This window comes from Drosophila mojavensis, unplaced genomic scaffold (assembly GCF_018153725.1).
Source record: "Drosophila mojavensis isolate 15081-1352.22 unplaced genomic scaffold, ASM1815372v1 contig_80, whole genome shotgun sequence".
Lineage (NCBI taxonomy): Eukaryota > Metazoa > Arthropoda > Insecta > Diptera > Drosophilidae > Drosophila > Drosophila mojavensis.
Window position 1 is genome coordinate 12541991 of NW_025318906.1, and position 16737 is coordinate 12558727.

Sequence of the window (16737 nt, forward strand, 5' to 3'; positions counted from 1 at the left end):
GAAGTTTGAGCTAGTCATTCGTCGGTTGCTCTTGTTTTCCAATTTAGTTGTGGCCCTTGGCACTTGCAGACCCTCGTCTAGGTCTTCGCCTGTGTGTGTGTGTGTGTGTGTGTGTGTGTTGGGCTGACAGTGCGTGGTTTCTGGCTCAAGGATTTATGGGCTGTGCGGCAGATTTATGTGTTTTTGGCTGTGAAACTGAGAGTGGTCGTGTGAAAGCGACTGGAGAACTGTGCTAATTGAGTAGAGCAATGAATATGACTCAAGCCGTGCCCGCAGGCAGAGGAGGAACTAGAGGCCGAGGCAGCGCTCTCAGTGAAGTGCTGCAGTGCAGCAGCGTATGGACACAGTCTTTGATTGGCCAGTGCCAATTGCATGTTGGTGCTGCAGCCAACAACAGGCAGCAACATGCCGCAACCGCGTTCGACTGCTGTTAACAGCCGGCGGGAGACCGACGCCTGCGCGCCGCAACGTAAACAAATGTTAAGCCAGATGCCGGCAAGTGTACCCAGTAACAGGGGCAGCGTTGCCAGCTGCGAGCGTGAATGCTAGAAGCTTGGGCAAGAGCAACAAAAAATACTGGTTTTTGACGAAGCCAGCCGAGGGCGAGAGAACGAACGCCAAGCCGAGCGCACGAAGCTGCCAGCGCCAGCTGAGGCTGAGACAGAGGCAGAGGCACTCTGACTGAGGCAGCGACAGCGACATTAGCAGAAACCAGAAACAGTTTCAGTTTGTGCTACAAACGCGTTTTGAACGGTACATGTTGCATGTGACGCGCATTCGTTGAGTGAGAGAATCGAAGCATAGAAACCAGAATAAACTCGTATCGAACTCTGAGACATAAACAATCTGAACTACCTGAAGTGAAGGTGTGCAAAAGCTGAAAGAAAAACATGTGAAGCTAACAGCAACCAAAAAAGTAATAAAATATAAATAAAAAAAATCAAGTTTGTGTTTAGTGCATGAATATAGCAAAAAACGGCGAAATTAGTTGACAAAGACAGCGTCAATTGTGAACTGTAAAATTGTGAATTGGCAAGCACACGAAAGCAAGGTGAATATATCAGCAATATGCCCAAATAAATATACATATATGTGTGTGTGTGTGTGTGTGTGTATAGCTATATATTTATGTATGTATATGTTAATGTGTGTGCCACAACCTGAAATTCTGTTTGTCCCTTGTGAAGTATTTTTTTGTTGCAGTTGTTGTTGTTGTTGTTGTTGTTGCAACTTGCAGCGTCAGTTGCTGCTCAAACGGCTCAGCCCGTTCTGAAGCCGTTCAGTACTCGATGCTCGAGTCGAGTTGAGTCGAGTCGACTGGCGTGGAATCGAATCGAGTCGAGGTACCTGTTTGCATTTTGGCCGCTTTTATAGCCCCGTTCGCCATTTCATGAGCTTGGTAGTCGTTTTGCATTTGGCCGCGCTGACCAGTTGGACCAGCTCTGGGCCAGCCTTTGTTGAAAAACACTTTTCATGTGTCTCTCGATCGCAGCGCTTCTCATGCTAATTGCATATAAATGCCAATTGCATGTTTGTGCTCTCACTCTCTCTCCCTCTCTCTCATTCTGTCTCTCTATTGAAATGAAAAAGTCATAAATTGTCTATGCATAAATCCAAATTGTTATTGCCACTTAGCAACGCGAAAAAGAGCTGGCCAAATGCACAAGAAACAAATAAAATAAAGTCAAATAAAGAGCAAAGTGGAAGTAAGAATAAAAACTGCATAATCTGCAAGCAGCCATCGGGCCAGCACCTGGTGGCAGCAACAACAAAGAAAACGGCTAAAATGCAAGCCAGACAAAAAACCGGGCAAAGGCAGAGGTCGAGGCAGAAGCAGAAGCAGCGGCAGAAACAGAGGCAGAGGCAGCGGCATCGCATGCCGAGGTCATTTTATCTTGCCCTTCCCGCACGAACTTCAAAAGCATTTCAAGCTGCGTCGTCTGTTTTTGGTCATTATGAAGAGAAAATATGCGGCAACAACTGCGACAGCGGCACAGCTCAAAAGAACCAAAATAAAAAATAAAAAACAAGCAAAATAAAAAAAAAATAAAAAAAAAATAAGAAGGGAAAAAAAATCACATGCAGCGCGCAAAAAATTTGTAAAACTGAAAAATAGTTAAACAAAGTAACTAATACGGCAATCTCAAAGCTGGCTCCTGGTCTGCTTTTGGCGCCCAATTGCGACAGCAGCTGCCAATCAACGTGTTTTGGCCATGTTGCATGTCAGTTGGCCTCGAGAGCGTGCTCGAAGCATACGCCAATTCAATATTCTCTGCAGCTAAAGTCTTGCTAAATTCTACTCAAATTGTTGTAATTGTGCGATAATAGGGCAAAGTTATTTGCATAAATAAGCAACTGCCTATATTTTACCTTGTAAAAAAAAGAGAATATTTCTGATGGGCGAAAACCTTATGTGCGGGTCGAAGCTAGAGAATATGTAGAACATGGCTAGTGTTTTGATACTCTTTACATATACCAATATATATATAATACAATATATTGCAGATTGTCTTTAGATGGTCTAGGCTGTTTGATTTATAAATCATTTGCCTATTATTGTAATAATAATGATATTTATAGTAGACTAGGTGAATATTATATAGACTTGATTAGGTTTGTAAAATAATTTTCTTTACCATATAATATGCATCTAATTTTAATGAATTTATAATTTATTATAATTTTCAATTATTTTATAGGTATGATAATATGTTATTTTATTTGTTTTTTTTTTATTTTTTTATTTATTTATTTATTTATTTATTATTTTTTATTAATTTTATTTTGTAGAATTTTCCATTATAATTAATAATAATAAATGAAATAAAATATTTAAAATTATATCATAATTGATTACAGCTAAAAATAAGTTTTCAATGGTTTTATAATTAATTTTAATTTTCAATTTTCGTGTGTTGAAAAGTCTCGTAAAACTTTTCGTATTTTAAATATACATATATGATAATAAAATAGTTTTTATTTTTTTTTTTTATTTTTTTTTTATAAAAAATACTGAAGTCTTTTTACTATGCAAGTTAAATAAAATCTCCCTTTACATATTGCACAATCCATGACAAATTGAATATATCCCCCATTAGTAGAGTATAGAGTAGGGAATGAATATTGTACGAGAGCAGCAGGGGAATTGCTTCAATTCGTAGCTTCAGCAAATTGGCCGCGATTACCGCTTATAATAATAACTTCACATTCAATTATTGAGCGCGGAGCGAGCCAACAAAGACATTTGCTGATCATTAAACGAATGAAGCAATTACTTTATTATTCTTGCATATTTGATTTAGGAGAATCGACACATTATCTATTGTTGAGAGTATAACAAAGCGCTTTTGTATGCCCGACATGTGTTTATATATATTATGTATGTATAAATGTATTTAGATATATGTATATGATAATTTACTGACTTGGGATGAGTTTGTTCTAATATTATAACTAAATTTGTTACGCATTTATAGATGGGCGTGTTTCTCTGCTTAAATAAATAATATAAATTAGTAATCCGAATTAGCATCAGAATGGGAATTTGAATTATGCAATGGATTTTTCATATATCTCTTACGTTCTTTTCTATTACTGATTACACAGTCCAACAAGGTTTAGTTACTGAAAGTCAATAAGTATTACATGACTTACTTTTTCGTATTATTAGAATGCTGTTATAAATAAATCAAATAATTTTTTAATATAAAATCTGCTTCAATAAATCAATTTAATAATTCAGTTTGAAGTTTTAGTTTTATAAAATAAAATATTTATATTACTTCAACTGTTAAAATGAATCAAAATTTTTGGAAAAAACATTAAAAATTAATTGCCTTTAAATTGCAATTAAGCTGTAAATAAACTTCTGCATAGACCCACTCTTCGATAAGTCAGCTCTCTCTCTACTACAGCTAGAAAGTATTGACATATCTGCATAGTATTTTCAACCCTCTGAGCTTAAATTTACCCTGCGCTGTTGTAACGGTTGTTAATCAAAACAATCATACATACTATATACGATTCACAGTTGTATTGCCTCGAAATAGTTTAACTATAATAAGCTAACTCTGGCTCTAGTCTTATCGATTCCACTTTCTGGCCACGTTAATGTTTTCATTGCGTTTACAGGAAATGCCGTGTCCTTTTTTTTTTTTGCTGCCTCCCAATATCAAAAGAGAAATAAGAAATTACGCCTAATGGTTTTTTAATTGTAACAATAATTGCTGTCGCCATTGCATGAGCAGCTGCCCAAATAAAAGAAATAAAAGCGAAAATCAAGAGGCGTAAGCTAAAGGCGAAGTTTAGATACCCTTTAAGGGGGTAAGAGAAGTAACGAATGTTAGATGTGTATATGAGATAGATATCATATGTTATATAGATAAATGTCGATGTGTATACTACTCTAATATATCTAAGAGATAATATATAAAAATATATAGATTATATATAATTATTGATATATATCTAAAATATATATATTAACATTTTTTTTATATATACATACTTATAGAGTAATAGATCTTTGAGTTAAAAAATAGAAAATGTTTTTGACTACATCGACTACAGGACTAAAATCGAATTTAGATCGAACAATATTTTCTATAAATCGGAAAATATGAAATGGTTTACAATATTGCTTGGAATGAAAGTTAGGAGATTTACTCACTTTACTTTACTTTACTTTCTGCTTTGCTCTGGAGCATTAGTCTTAAGATGTGTGAAGACAAAATTGATATAAAATGTTTATTAAAAATCAAATATGCTCCATAGCAATCGTTTATATATTTTGTCAAGTCGATGCTGCTATATAAACTAATGATGTACCTCATAATGAAACAAAAACTCTGCTTAAGAGTTATCTAAAATATCCAACAAAAATACTCAGCTGTAAAGGTCAACCAGACATTTATTATAATAATAGTATCATATATCATCTCTTCAAAATCAAAATACCCTTTTAAGGCCAGTGTAGCTAAAAGGCTAGCAACAAGCTCGGCAAGTGTTTAGCTGGCTGTGAATTGACCAGAAAGGAAAGGAAAAAAAAAAAACGCATTGAATTCACTGGCAACGCTCGACACATAATCGCTCATTTGGGCTAGTCTGGCCCCACAGACGTGTGTGAGTGCGGGTGTGCGTGTGTGTGCGTGTCTATAATTAAGCCTAAAAGTGCTGGCCTATGCCTTTTTTATGAGCCAACTGTCCTAGCTAGGCCCCAGCTTACTGACTTTTGCTGCTAAAATCTCGCTTTGTTATTTTATTATTTTGCTTTTGCTTCTGCTTTGCTTTTGCTACTCCTGGCCGAAACTGGCCTTTGTGGCAAGCAGTTGATTATGAGCATTTTGTGTTCCTGTTGCCGGTATTCCTGATGTTGCACAGTCTTTTCTATATTTTCTATGTTTTTTTTTTTTTTTTTTTTTTTTTTTTTGGGTTAGCTGGCATCGCTCACACTCGGCTGTGCGTTGCTGCGGTCTCTAATGTGCGCCATTTAGGTTTTAAACGTAAGTGTGTCTGAGTGTGTGTGTGTGTGATTGTGCTTGTGTGTGTTAGCTGCTTCTTTGTTGCCACATTTGCCCAGAGGTCATTATAGACGCCTCGCCCGTTGCTCATACGCGATGTAGCCGGCAACTTCCGCTGCCACTGCCGCTGCCTCTGCCACTGCCGCTGCCTTTGCCTCTGGCGTCGGCTCTGTCTCAGCTGCTTTGCCTCTGGCCTCTAAAGTGGCAATTTGTCTACTTTTGTAAGCGCCTCTTTTAACGATAATGATGATTGCGCTCTGTTGCGTTTTTATTTCACTGCACACACACACACACACACACACAGACAGTTCGCACATGCAGATCCAACTGTGGTCAAGCGTCCAAATAACCTGAAACCGAGTCCATTTTCGCCAGCTCGAACTTTGTTTTGCTTTCATTTTGCGGGCACATTCGTTCTCTGTTTGTCTCTTTTGCCACGTTATTTGCTTAGAATTTTTCGATTTCCATTCGCATTCGCTGTCCGTCCGTCCCGCCGTCCGCCTGCCTGCAGCCGGTTCATTCAGTTTTGCGAGTGGTTTAGCTCAGACAGACGCAGGTTTTAACATTTCATTTCATTTTTTACTTTTTTTTTTTTTTTTTTTTTTTTTGTTTCTATTTCCGTCAACGTCTGTCGAGCTGCACTGAGCTGAGCTGAGCTGAGCCGAGTTGATGTCCTGCTATGCCTTTTTTCGCACTCTGTGGCTGCCGTGTCGTCGCCATTGTTAATTTTTATATATACACACATATACATATATATATATAAATATACATCTACGGTTATTTTCCCATTTGCTTTATTGGCCATGTCCAGTCCACTGTCTAGACTATTTGCGTGGCAGCTCGCCTCACTCTCTCTCACTCTCTCCCTGTCTCTCTGTCTCTTTCTCGTTTTGGCCAACTATTTGATTTTTGTTTTGACATTAAATTCTGTTTTATTTGATTTATTTGCACTTGCTGTCTGCAGGTAAATAAAATATCTATATATGAATTGCAATTGGCAGCGATGCAGTTGAATTTATGTGTGTGCCCACACTGCGTATGCTTGATGTTTACCTATATGATATATGACCAATATAAAATCAATAGCATATATGTATGTATATAATCAATAAGCGTTTCCCTTCTTGTGGCTGGTCAGTGACAAGACAGCGGCAGGCAATCTATCGATTTATCTTCGCCTTTGTCAAATAACATCAACTGATTACTTTATCACAAAAGCGTAAAATGAGCAGCACACACACACACACACACATATGGAGAGAGCAAATGTGCCAGCCACTAAGGTCAGCTCCACAGAGAGAAAGAGGGAGAGGGAGAGAGAGAAAGCGAGAGAAAGAGAGAGACGGCATTCACGTGCTGTTCTGCGGCTGTGGCTGCCAACATTGAATGACTTTATCGGCTGCTAAACGTCGCTTGGTCATTTGAAGCGCACACGTTTAACCCGCTTTTACGCACACACACACACACACACACACATCCGCACAGTCGCACACACACGCATACACTTGTAAAAGTTGACTGGCATTACAGATTTTCCCAGAGCACACACGCAGTGCTCCGTGGCTGTGTTTGTGCTCGACTATTGGCTTGGCGCTTGGCCCTCTAAAAGTTTATTGCTTCATTTTGTTGTGCAATTTAATCGATGTTGATGTCTGTGCCCCCTCGCTCACCCTCTCATGCCCTCTCTCTGCCTCTCTCTCTCTCTCTCTCTCTCTCTCTCTCTGCCTTTCTGTTGTCTGTGTTTTTGTGATTTTAAAGCGCAGCTAATGTAAATCGCTCTAATATCGCCATTTAGGGCTTAATGAGCCAGCACAATTGAAGAGGCTTGTTCCATGGCTGATCCCAATGGCTTAGCATTACGAGCATTACGAGAATTTCTCTGTTTGGTAGGCAGAGATTTGCTGCCGCTAGGAAGTACTGTTTACTATTTAGAGATAGGCGAATTCCGTTTAGCGGAAAACTTTCTGAATTAAATTATTTGCCTCCTTTGGCATTTGCGGCATTTGTGTTGCGCTGTGCCACAGAATGTGGCAAACAAAGAAATGCATTGGCAAAATCAAGTGCAATTAGGTTTGATAGTTTTTGATTTAATACTAAACTTATGAAATATTTTAAAAATATGTATGATGCTGTGTTTATCTATTTATATGTGGGATAAAAATCCTTAATTAAGAAATGACTAAATTGCTTAGCTTATTAGATTCTGCTGGCGAAACTAAGCACACAAGAAAAGCATACTCAGTCGCTCTCTTCTCTGCCTTCGGCTTTTCGTTTTCTGTATGAGTTGAGTTTAACGAACGATTGACGATCCCACAATGCGAGTCAGTAAGTAAGCAAATGTCTCAGAAGTCAATGCAAACGATCTTCGCACACACATACACATGCACACGCTCAATGCACTTACGCTCTCGATGTGTTGAGCGAACACAGCGCTCGCACACATACCAATACATACGCAAGCGACTTTTTGCTTATCTTAACTCAACTCTGAGAACAACCAAAGCGAGTCAATCCCAAACGAAGTCGTTGAAGAACCGATGCAATTGGTTGCTCTCTAACTTTTTTTCTCAGAGTGTGAGCCACAGACACTTATTAATCGAGATGTAGAAACATTTTTATGGGAGCTATAATATTATGTATAGTCATAAAAAATACTAAAATTGAGCGAAAAGAAATTAGTGAAGCTGTTTTTCTGTTTGGTTTTCTTCACCTAAGTAAAATCGAAGTGCAGAATTGGCAGACATAAGAACAGTTTCGTAGCCAAAGTGATAATTGGGCTTACTTAGAATTTGCTGAACAGTTTTATAGGTGATCAGCGAACTGCATTTATATATGCATGCACATATGTTTGATCAGTATTAAAAATATTTCTCAAATATATTTTATTGGCAGACTTATGTGAACTGATATGCAAGCTAAGCAAAATTATTTAAAAATAAAAATTAAGAAAGATTGTCGGAAGATTATTTTAAAAATCATTTATTTTACTTAAGCTGCAAAAATAAGAAGACCGAAACTTTTTTTCAAAGTCCTTTTTAAATATTATTAAATAAGATTATGTCTAATAATAATAAGAAATATATTAATTATAAATATATCTTATAATATATAATAAATAAATATAAATCATAAATAAATTATAATATATAATAAAAATATTAAATAATTATAATCTCTATCAAGCAAATAAATAACCATTAATCTTTACGATTAAAATGAAATATCATTTGAATTTTTTCAAAGCTTATCAAATTTGTTAATGGCATAGCTTTGAGCAACAAAACTTTTTTTAAAGTACTTCAATTTTTATTTTATGTTTTTATTTTTTTTAATATAAATTCTCTAATTTGAGTCAAGAGTTAAGCTGTGTAATTCTAGCTCAAATTCAAACACATATATCAACTGAATTTCAATATCAATTTCAATACAAATTTGTTGTAAAGGGTCTCTCGATTGCCAAACTCTGTTGAAGTTAAGAGCGGAACACTAAATGGCTCAAATTAATTAAATGATTGATTACGTTTATTGTTTAATTGAATTTGGCCAATGTAATGAACTTGCAATTATTTCGTGTTCAATTGCATTAGCTACCAATGCAACTGAATGAATGCAAAGCGAATCCTTAAACACAGTTGATAGTTTTGGCGATTGATTAAAAATAAATTCAAATTGAAATAAAATTACAGTAAAATAGGAAATGACAAAGCAGTTCCAAAAATATATTTCGAATTTAATTAGATGTCAATTTCAAAGCAATTTCCTCTATATTTTGGTCTAATTAGTTGAGCAAAGAGAACTTAAAAGTGTAATGGGGGACCCTTACACTTCTCTTACACTTCAATTCAAAGTTCAAACTTTGTGTTGGTTATTTGGATTAGCTCCCTGGGCCTTTATTGGCCCGGGCACTTTCACGGCGGCTTAAATATTTATGCTTTTCATTAAGTTTGTTTGGCAGCGCGTCAATCATCGAACACGCCCCCAACAAATGTTGTTGTTGCTGTTGTTGTTGCTGTTTTTCGGTTGCTTAAAGCAATTATCTCATAACAGCGCAAACACGCAATCTCCGTTGGGGTCAATCCGTGCCGATTGCGCCTCATTTTGCGCTACAATGCGCCGGCAAAGCATTTAAGTACCTTGAAGCCGTTCCTTTCCTTACTTTTTTTTCTTGCCAACAACAACAACAATTTCAACTTCGTCTGGCACGTTGGAGCATCAAACGCTTGAACCCCTTTTCGCCATTATTGTGTGAGCGTCTTTGGATTATGTATTTTGTTTATCTACAACGCTCAACTCTATAGCAGCTCCAAAACTCGTCGCCAACTCCAGCGTCCTTGTCGGTCTGCCACCAAAATAAACACACACAAAGGCACGCCCATACACACACACACACCTACACACACACTCGTAGATATGTCTGCGCCAAACAAAAATGTAATGAAATGCAAAATCGCTTAAGTTCCTCGACGAATGTTGCCCAACTCCCTCGAAAAAGCAACCCTTTTAGCCCCCGCCCGGAAAATCTTGTATTCCCATAGCTCTGGCACCACCCATCCCCCTCCCTGGCAGACCCTCTGCCCTTTGTTGACAGCGTGTTAGTGCAAACTAAATGAATTTCTCCACGGACTGTGGGTTTTTGTTTCGGTTAGTGCGTTTTTATTCGGGATTACGTTTGGCTGGGTGAGTGCCTCGACAGGCTGGCTGCCTCTCTGCCTCTCTGCCTGGCTGGCTGACTGGTTGCTGCACTCATTTAACTGTGCTAATGCGAGGCACACACACACTCACACACACACACTTACTCACACACTTACCGCACACTCATGTACAATTAAAGAGCTTCTTGTGCGCTCGTCGTTGGGTCGCGTCAACTTCAGCATTATCCTCATCATCGTTCCCAACAAGTTGTACATCCACATAATAATCGACTTTACGAAACATGACTGTGGGATATTGTCTACTCATTACTGCCTGCCTGCTGCTTATACCCTGTAATAAATAGCCTGCGGTAGCTTCTGCGGCTTTGCATAATTTATTAGAATTTCATAGGAATACGAAATGTATAGATGAGTGTTATATAATAAAGATGTTCCCCATGGATCGCTATTTCTTGGGATATTAATGTCTTTTATTCTTATTCTCTTTTAGTTGACATATTTATGTATATATATTTAGTATATTTTTGATATGACTGATATTTGGCTCTAGATTAATTATTCTTTAAATTTACTTAAAAGAAATAAAAAAGTTAAAATATTTGTATTTTTTGCATTTATTTGTAATGTCCTTTACAATTATTATATATATAAAATATATGTATATAAACAATATTATATTTGTATTTAATAATGTATATACACAATTTGCTTTTATTTATAAAATAAATTTGAGAATAAAATTATTCAAATATGTAAAACACAAAAATCTTGAAAATTTATAATACATGAATAAACATGGCTAATGTAATAAATATATATAAGAGATATTTTTTACATTTATATTATACAACTATATTTGATTTAGACTATAGCACGGAAATGTGCTGATTTTTTTTATTTTATTTTATTTTTTTTTAATATATGCAGCTGTGTCTAAAAAATAAAATTTTAGTAAAACTTACTAACGATTACAATGTAAGTTTTTTTATTTCACTTGTCCAGTTTTAGTCTGATAAGCACGTTTGGCACGATATGATTGAAGTTTATACTTCAGCTAGTCTGGTATAGATATATAATGTATATACAAATTTGCATGCTGTAACAAAAAGTAATAGATATAAGATATAAAAAATATATATATGTGTGATTGCTTAAGGTAAAATTATAAATCAACTTAAACAATAAGTGAAAGCCTTGATTAAGCATTTAAGCTTGAGCAATGACTTAAGACTTTACATAGATTTCTATGTGGAGTAATTCCTGTCTCAAATTCTAGTAATTTCAGTCCATTGAGACTTCTAGCTAATACAGGATGAGCCAAAGTCGCATATGTTTATGTTTACTCTGGCCTTTTAAGTTTATTTTGTTGTTGTCCCTTAGCATAATTGAATGCGCAGGCACTTTGAAATTGTGCTCCATGTCATGTGTGTCTGTCTGTCTCTCTTACTCTCTCTCTCTCTCTGAGTGTGCAATGCTTTTCAATGACTTCCGCATAAGTGTTTAATTTCCTGTGTATTAACATGCTTAGCAAACAGAGAAAAACGCAACGAGCCGCAGGCGGCAAACGCACCTCTCACAAATGCCAAATACGGCCAAAGGGGGTTGCACACACACACAAACACACACACACACACCTATAGAGCGAGCGAAAAGGTGCGTGCCACCGTCCCCGGGCGGCATAACGATTTGTGCCAACAAATTTATTTAAAAAGGATTATCAGCAGCTAAGCGCCATGCTGGCACACTTCAAACGAAATGCGCCACGCCCCTGTCGGCATAGCCGCCCTGCAGTAGCCCCCCACACGTGTAAAATTGCGCAAAAAACACAAACAACCCCATACATACATACGTACAAACACGTATATGTACAAACACGTATATGTAAGAATTGATGGCATATGCAAATTTCAATGTCAAATTCATGCCACAAATATATGTATTTATATCTATGCATGTGCATGTATATATAGAAATTGACATTCAATTTTGTTTGACACAAATTGTGTAGCTGGAGCCGAGGAGGCTGCAGAATATTCAGAAGGCTAAGTGGCTTTATTTGCCAATATAGTGGGTTAACCTTGGCTATTTGCACACGGAATTGCCTTTGATGTTGCGAGGGGGGTTGCCAAGCAGCTGGTAGGGGCAGGGGTGCCAGAGGGGGTGTCTGAGCAGTTGTTGTTAATTACAATTGTTTTGCGTTTATTGAATTTGGGCGGAAATTAATTAGATAAGCTGCCAAGATATGTAGCTGCCATACGGTCGATATGTTTCATATATATGTAGATATTTGCTGAACTGAGATTATTTGATGTGCAGACTCTTCACTTTATAAAGGAAAAAAATACTGCAATTATTTGATGTGCAGATTCTCCATTTCATAAAGGAGCAATAAAAAATACTGCAAATCTAGATATAGATAAAAATATTCTGGAAGAACCAGAATTCAAATAGAGTTTAGCATTATTCTGGCAGAGAAATAGAATGTCTGATTAAACTGAAGCAGCTCAGCTGCTTGATTTATGTTTTTAGCTGAGTCTCCAAGCTAAGACAATATCTAAAAAAAAAATACAACTTTTTATTTTATGGTTTTTTTTCTGTTTTATTTCGTTTTAAATTTTTAAGCTGATATAGTTTCTCATATAAACTTATTTTTTACAGATGATAGCTATTGCTGAGTTAGATCTATTATCTTTCCCAAAATCCCACATTTATCACTCAGTCATACATTTTCCATTCGCAATTTTCCCATGTTGACCCTTTGACCTAAACCTAATTCAAATGACGTCAGCATCAAAACAGTTAGATAACATATTTAGCTCGATTATTTATTAATACACGTGTTTATTTTTAAGCGAATAAACGTGCTAATTATTAATGCCAGCATAAAAATAAATGGCATATATATAAATAATTTAAGCAAATAAAATAAACAAAATGCAAAATACTTTTAGCTCAATGAAATTCGATTCCCTTAATGGGGACTCGCTGCCAAGTTAAATGAGAAACTTGACTCGAAATATATAGATGTATATATATTCATTTTGTTGCTGTTTTTATTTGATTATTGTGAGCAAGGGGCAAGGGACACGCCCTGTCAGTCGACCCGGCAAAGTCTCTTGGCATTTTTATACCCTGTTTCTCTCTGCATTTGTATCTTGCTCAAATTTAACTCAAAATTACAAATTTTCAGGCCGATCTATATGTATTTGTATATATATATGTATGTTTGTATAGTGAGGCGTGAGAAATTCAATTTGCTGGCATGTCCATCAGCGCAAACCGCGCAAAGTGAACGAGGAACGAGGAGCGGGAAGCGAGAAGCGAGGTTTGAGTTTCACTGTTATTAAATACTTTAAAAGGTTTTCGGCCAGCTACAAAAGTGTCGGGTTGATGTCCATGAATGCCAAGCAGCAGCCGAATTCGCCCCTTGGCAATATTTGCTGGCAAAATTTATATACTAATTGCTTATATTTGAAAGATTTTCATAGTGACTGCTGCAAGATTTGTGTGCGTGTGTGTGTGTGTGTGTGTGTGCATGTGCGGAAGTTCACACACGCCTGAACACCACTTCGCTGTAGACATTGACAACGACATGCGTGCTGTCAAACGCACTCCAGGCAACAGCTGAAGCTGAGGCTGGGAGCTGAGGCTGGGAACTGGAAGCGGAGTCGAGTCCTTGGCATGAAGGAGTTTCTTCAGCTTGCACAAAATTTCAAATTTCCGGGCGGTTTCTACCCACGTTCCGCCATGACTTGCAGAGGATTTAGGAAATTGTGTACGCATGTTCCTGGCACTTTGCATGTGTGTGTGCGTGTGCGTGTGTGTGCGGGCTAAACTATTTAGTATTTGAGCATTATTAATGCATGATTTCAAGGCGAACACAAATTTTCAATTTGCACAAACTTTGGCCACACCCCTCATGCCCACCCCCGCCCCACAAGCCGGGCTTAAAGATTAGAGCATGTTGCTTTGGCTATTAGCAACAAATTCCCGTTGGGCGATAAACGTTATCGCAGCCAACAATGCACTCCACACACACTCACACACGCACACACTCACACACACACACACTCGCACACCCTGAGTGCCTGCCATATGCGTTTCCGTGTGCGGTCGCTCGTTTCCGTTCGCAGTTCGCTCTGTCCTTTGTCCATCGCCGTGCTGTATCTCGCCGTTGTGTTGTTGTTGTTGTTGTGATGCCTTGTCTGACGTGATAATCCGCAGGAATTAATAAATAAACCATTAACAAATAAACTAGAGTAAATCCCATGCAACATTGCACTGAGTGAACCGCCCGTCCATGGACTCGGGCGACCCTTATCAGTGGCACACGCCCGACCAGACGTCGCGACGTCCTTGTCGAAGGGTGGCCATGGCCCGCTATGAGCCGCAGCCCTATGTGACTTGTCGTTGACTTTCTGCAAACATCAGCAACAACAAAAGCAGCAGCAGGAGCAGAAGTAGCAGGAGCAAGAGTAGCAGCAGCATCGCCGTCGCCCCTGGGGACAACGCAATCGTTCGCCGTTTGTGTACAGTGAAACGTCTGTTAACGTGGATTTACATAGCATAGCATGCGTGCCGCGCCGTTTCCTTCTATCAGCTGCCTTGCAGTGCACAAAGTGTTGTTGCGCCTCTTATCAAAGATCGCGCAGCGGCTATAAATTTTCTGAATGTTGCAGGGCTTACATAATGGATAACCAAATGCACATATATACATATAATGGATAACCAAATGCACATACATACATATATATTTATATGTATATCTGCGCGTGTGTGTGTGTGTGTGTTGCTCCAAATGACAGTTGTGCGTGCTTGCTTGAAGACGTCTCCAATTATTAGTTGATTAAATGGCAGCTCATCAATAAAGTAAGGCCCCGCTTTAGGGGGCTGTTCCCGGGGCTGGGACCCGTTTAATTAAAGGTCTGCGCGGCAGGTATTCCATTTAAATATTTAAAATATGCTGTGGAACGCACTGCTGTGGCTGGTCATTGCCAATGCCATTGCCACTGCCACTGCCACTCCCACTGCCTTTGACTTTGCTGGTGACACTGACACGGCGCGGCGGAGGCAACAACAATGACATTAATGACAGTGACGAGTGGCCGTGCGCCTACGCGCACGCACATGCATTGAATGCAAACAAGCAAACAAACAAATGAAATGAACGCAGGACACAAACACACACAGACACACACACACGCACACTCACACTCATAAGCAATCAAATGCCCGGGGCATGCAAAATGGAGCAGGCGGCTTAGCTAAGTGCGCCTGCATGTATTCGTGTGTCACTGCGCATGTGTGTGTGTGTGTGTGTGTGTGAGCCATGCACTTGCTAACACTCACACCTAGACGCACTCACGTACGCATGCAGCATGCAGCAGGCAGATTAACAAACACCAACACAGACAAACGTCAACAAATGGCGCCTGATTGCATGGAAAGACAGCAACAGCAACAGTAGCAGGAGCAGGAGCAGCAGCAGGAGCAGCGCATAAAAAATGCGTTAAAGTTGAGCCTAACTGACTGTTTAATGCTTGCCTTCTTGCCCTTTCAAATTATCAGGACTCGACTGTAGATATATTATATATAATATATCTGAGTATGCTATATGTATATGAATTTATATTCCAAATTCCAAGTAAGATATTGCAAAGGCTAAACAATTTTTCAGATTTTTAAAGCTCTTTGCGAGATAGCTATGTACTATGTAACTTTAATAGTGTTGATCAGCCACGCCCCCAATAGCAATTACATATATACATATTCATTTATACACTACAAAATATCTCTCTGTATTTGAAACATCAGTATATATAGATATAATTTCAAGCCTCTAGCTGCAAGAGGTCTGCCAAAAACCCAATATACCTCTTTATCCAAACTGAACGAGTATTAAACGAAAAAAAATAAGAGAAATGAAACAACAATCAGTTTGTCTGCGTGTTTGCTTTGCTAGTCTGTCTGATTGTCCTGCTCGTTTGTCTGTCTGTCTGTCTGTCTGCCTGTTTCTGTCCGTCTGTCCGTTTGTCTGTTTCGCTGGCTGAGCTGTGCGACGAACATTCAACATTTTGCCGCCATTAAAATCAAATTGCGCTTTCGTGCACGCTCCCGTGCGGCATAACCAAGCAGCCAAAGGAACCAAAGGAGCCAAAGCCGCGTCCTGCCGTTCGCCGTTCGCCGTTCGCCAATTTCGACTATTTCAGCATTTTTTATGATTAATAAAAGCAAATGTAAATAGTACCGAAATAAGAAAAAACAGCCAGCAAACGAAATGAAAGCGAAATGTGCGCCCTTCGCTGCTCCTGCGCCCACTCCTGCTGCTCCTGCACCCACTCCTGCTGCTGCTGCTGCTGGTGCTGCACTTCGTTCCAGCTCGACCTTCACACGCTCGCTGCAGGGTGGCTCGAATTTGCAGTTGGCTGGCAACCACCCAGGTACACTCACTCCAGCCAGCCCACACACTCGCCTCCTCCTCCGCCCACTCCTCTAGCAGCAGCCATCAGTCGTGCAGCACTTTCGTTTAATTTCTATTAGCGCTGCCGCGCCGCTTGTCATTGCTG

At 38.7% G+C, this 16737-nt stretch overlaps 1 protein-coding gene across 3 annotated transcripts in view; it reads left to right on the top strand.

Moving 5' to 3' along the window:
- The first annotated feature begins 712 nt into the window (after window positions 1–712).
- Window positions 713–16737, top strand: part of LOC6579659 (semaphorin-2A) — a 62751-nt gene continuing 46726 nt past the window's right edge. For all 3 annotated transcript variants that reach the window (XM_032729905.2, XM_032729906.2, XM_002005505.4), the window contains exon 1: window positions 713–1051. The gene's annotated coding sequence lies outside the window, so the exon portion shown is untranslated. The remainder of the gene's footprint in view (window positions 1052–16737) is intronic.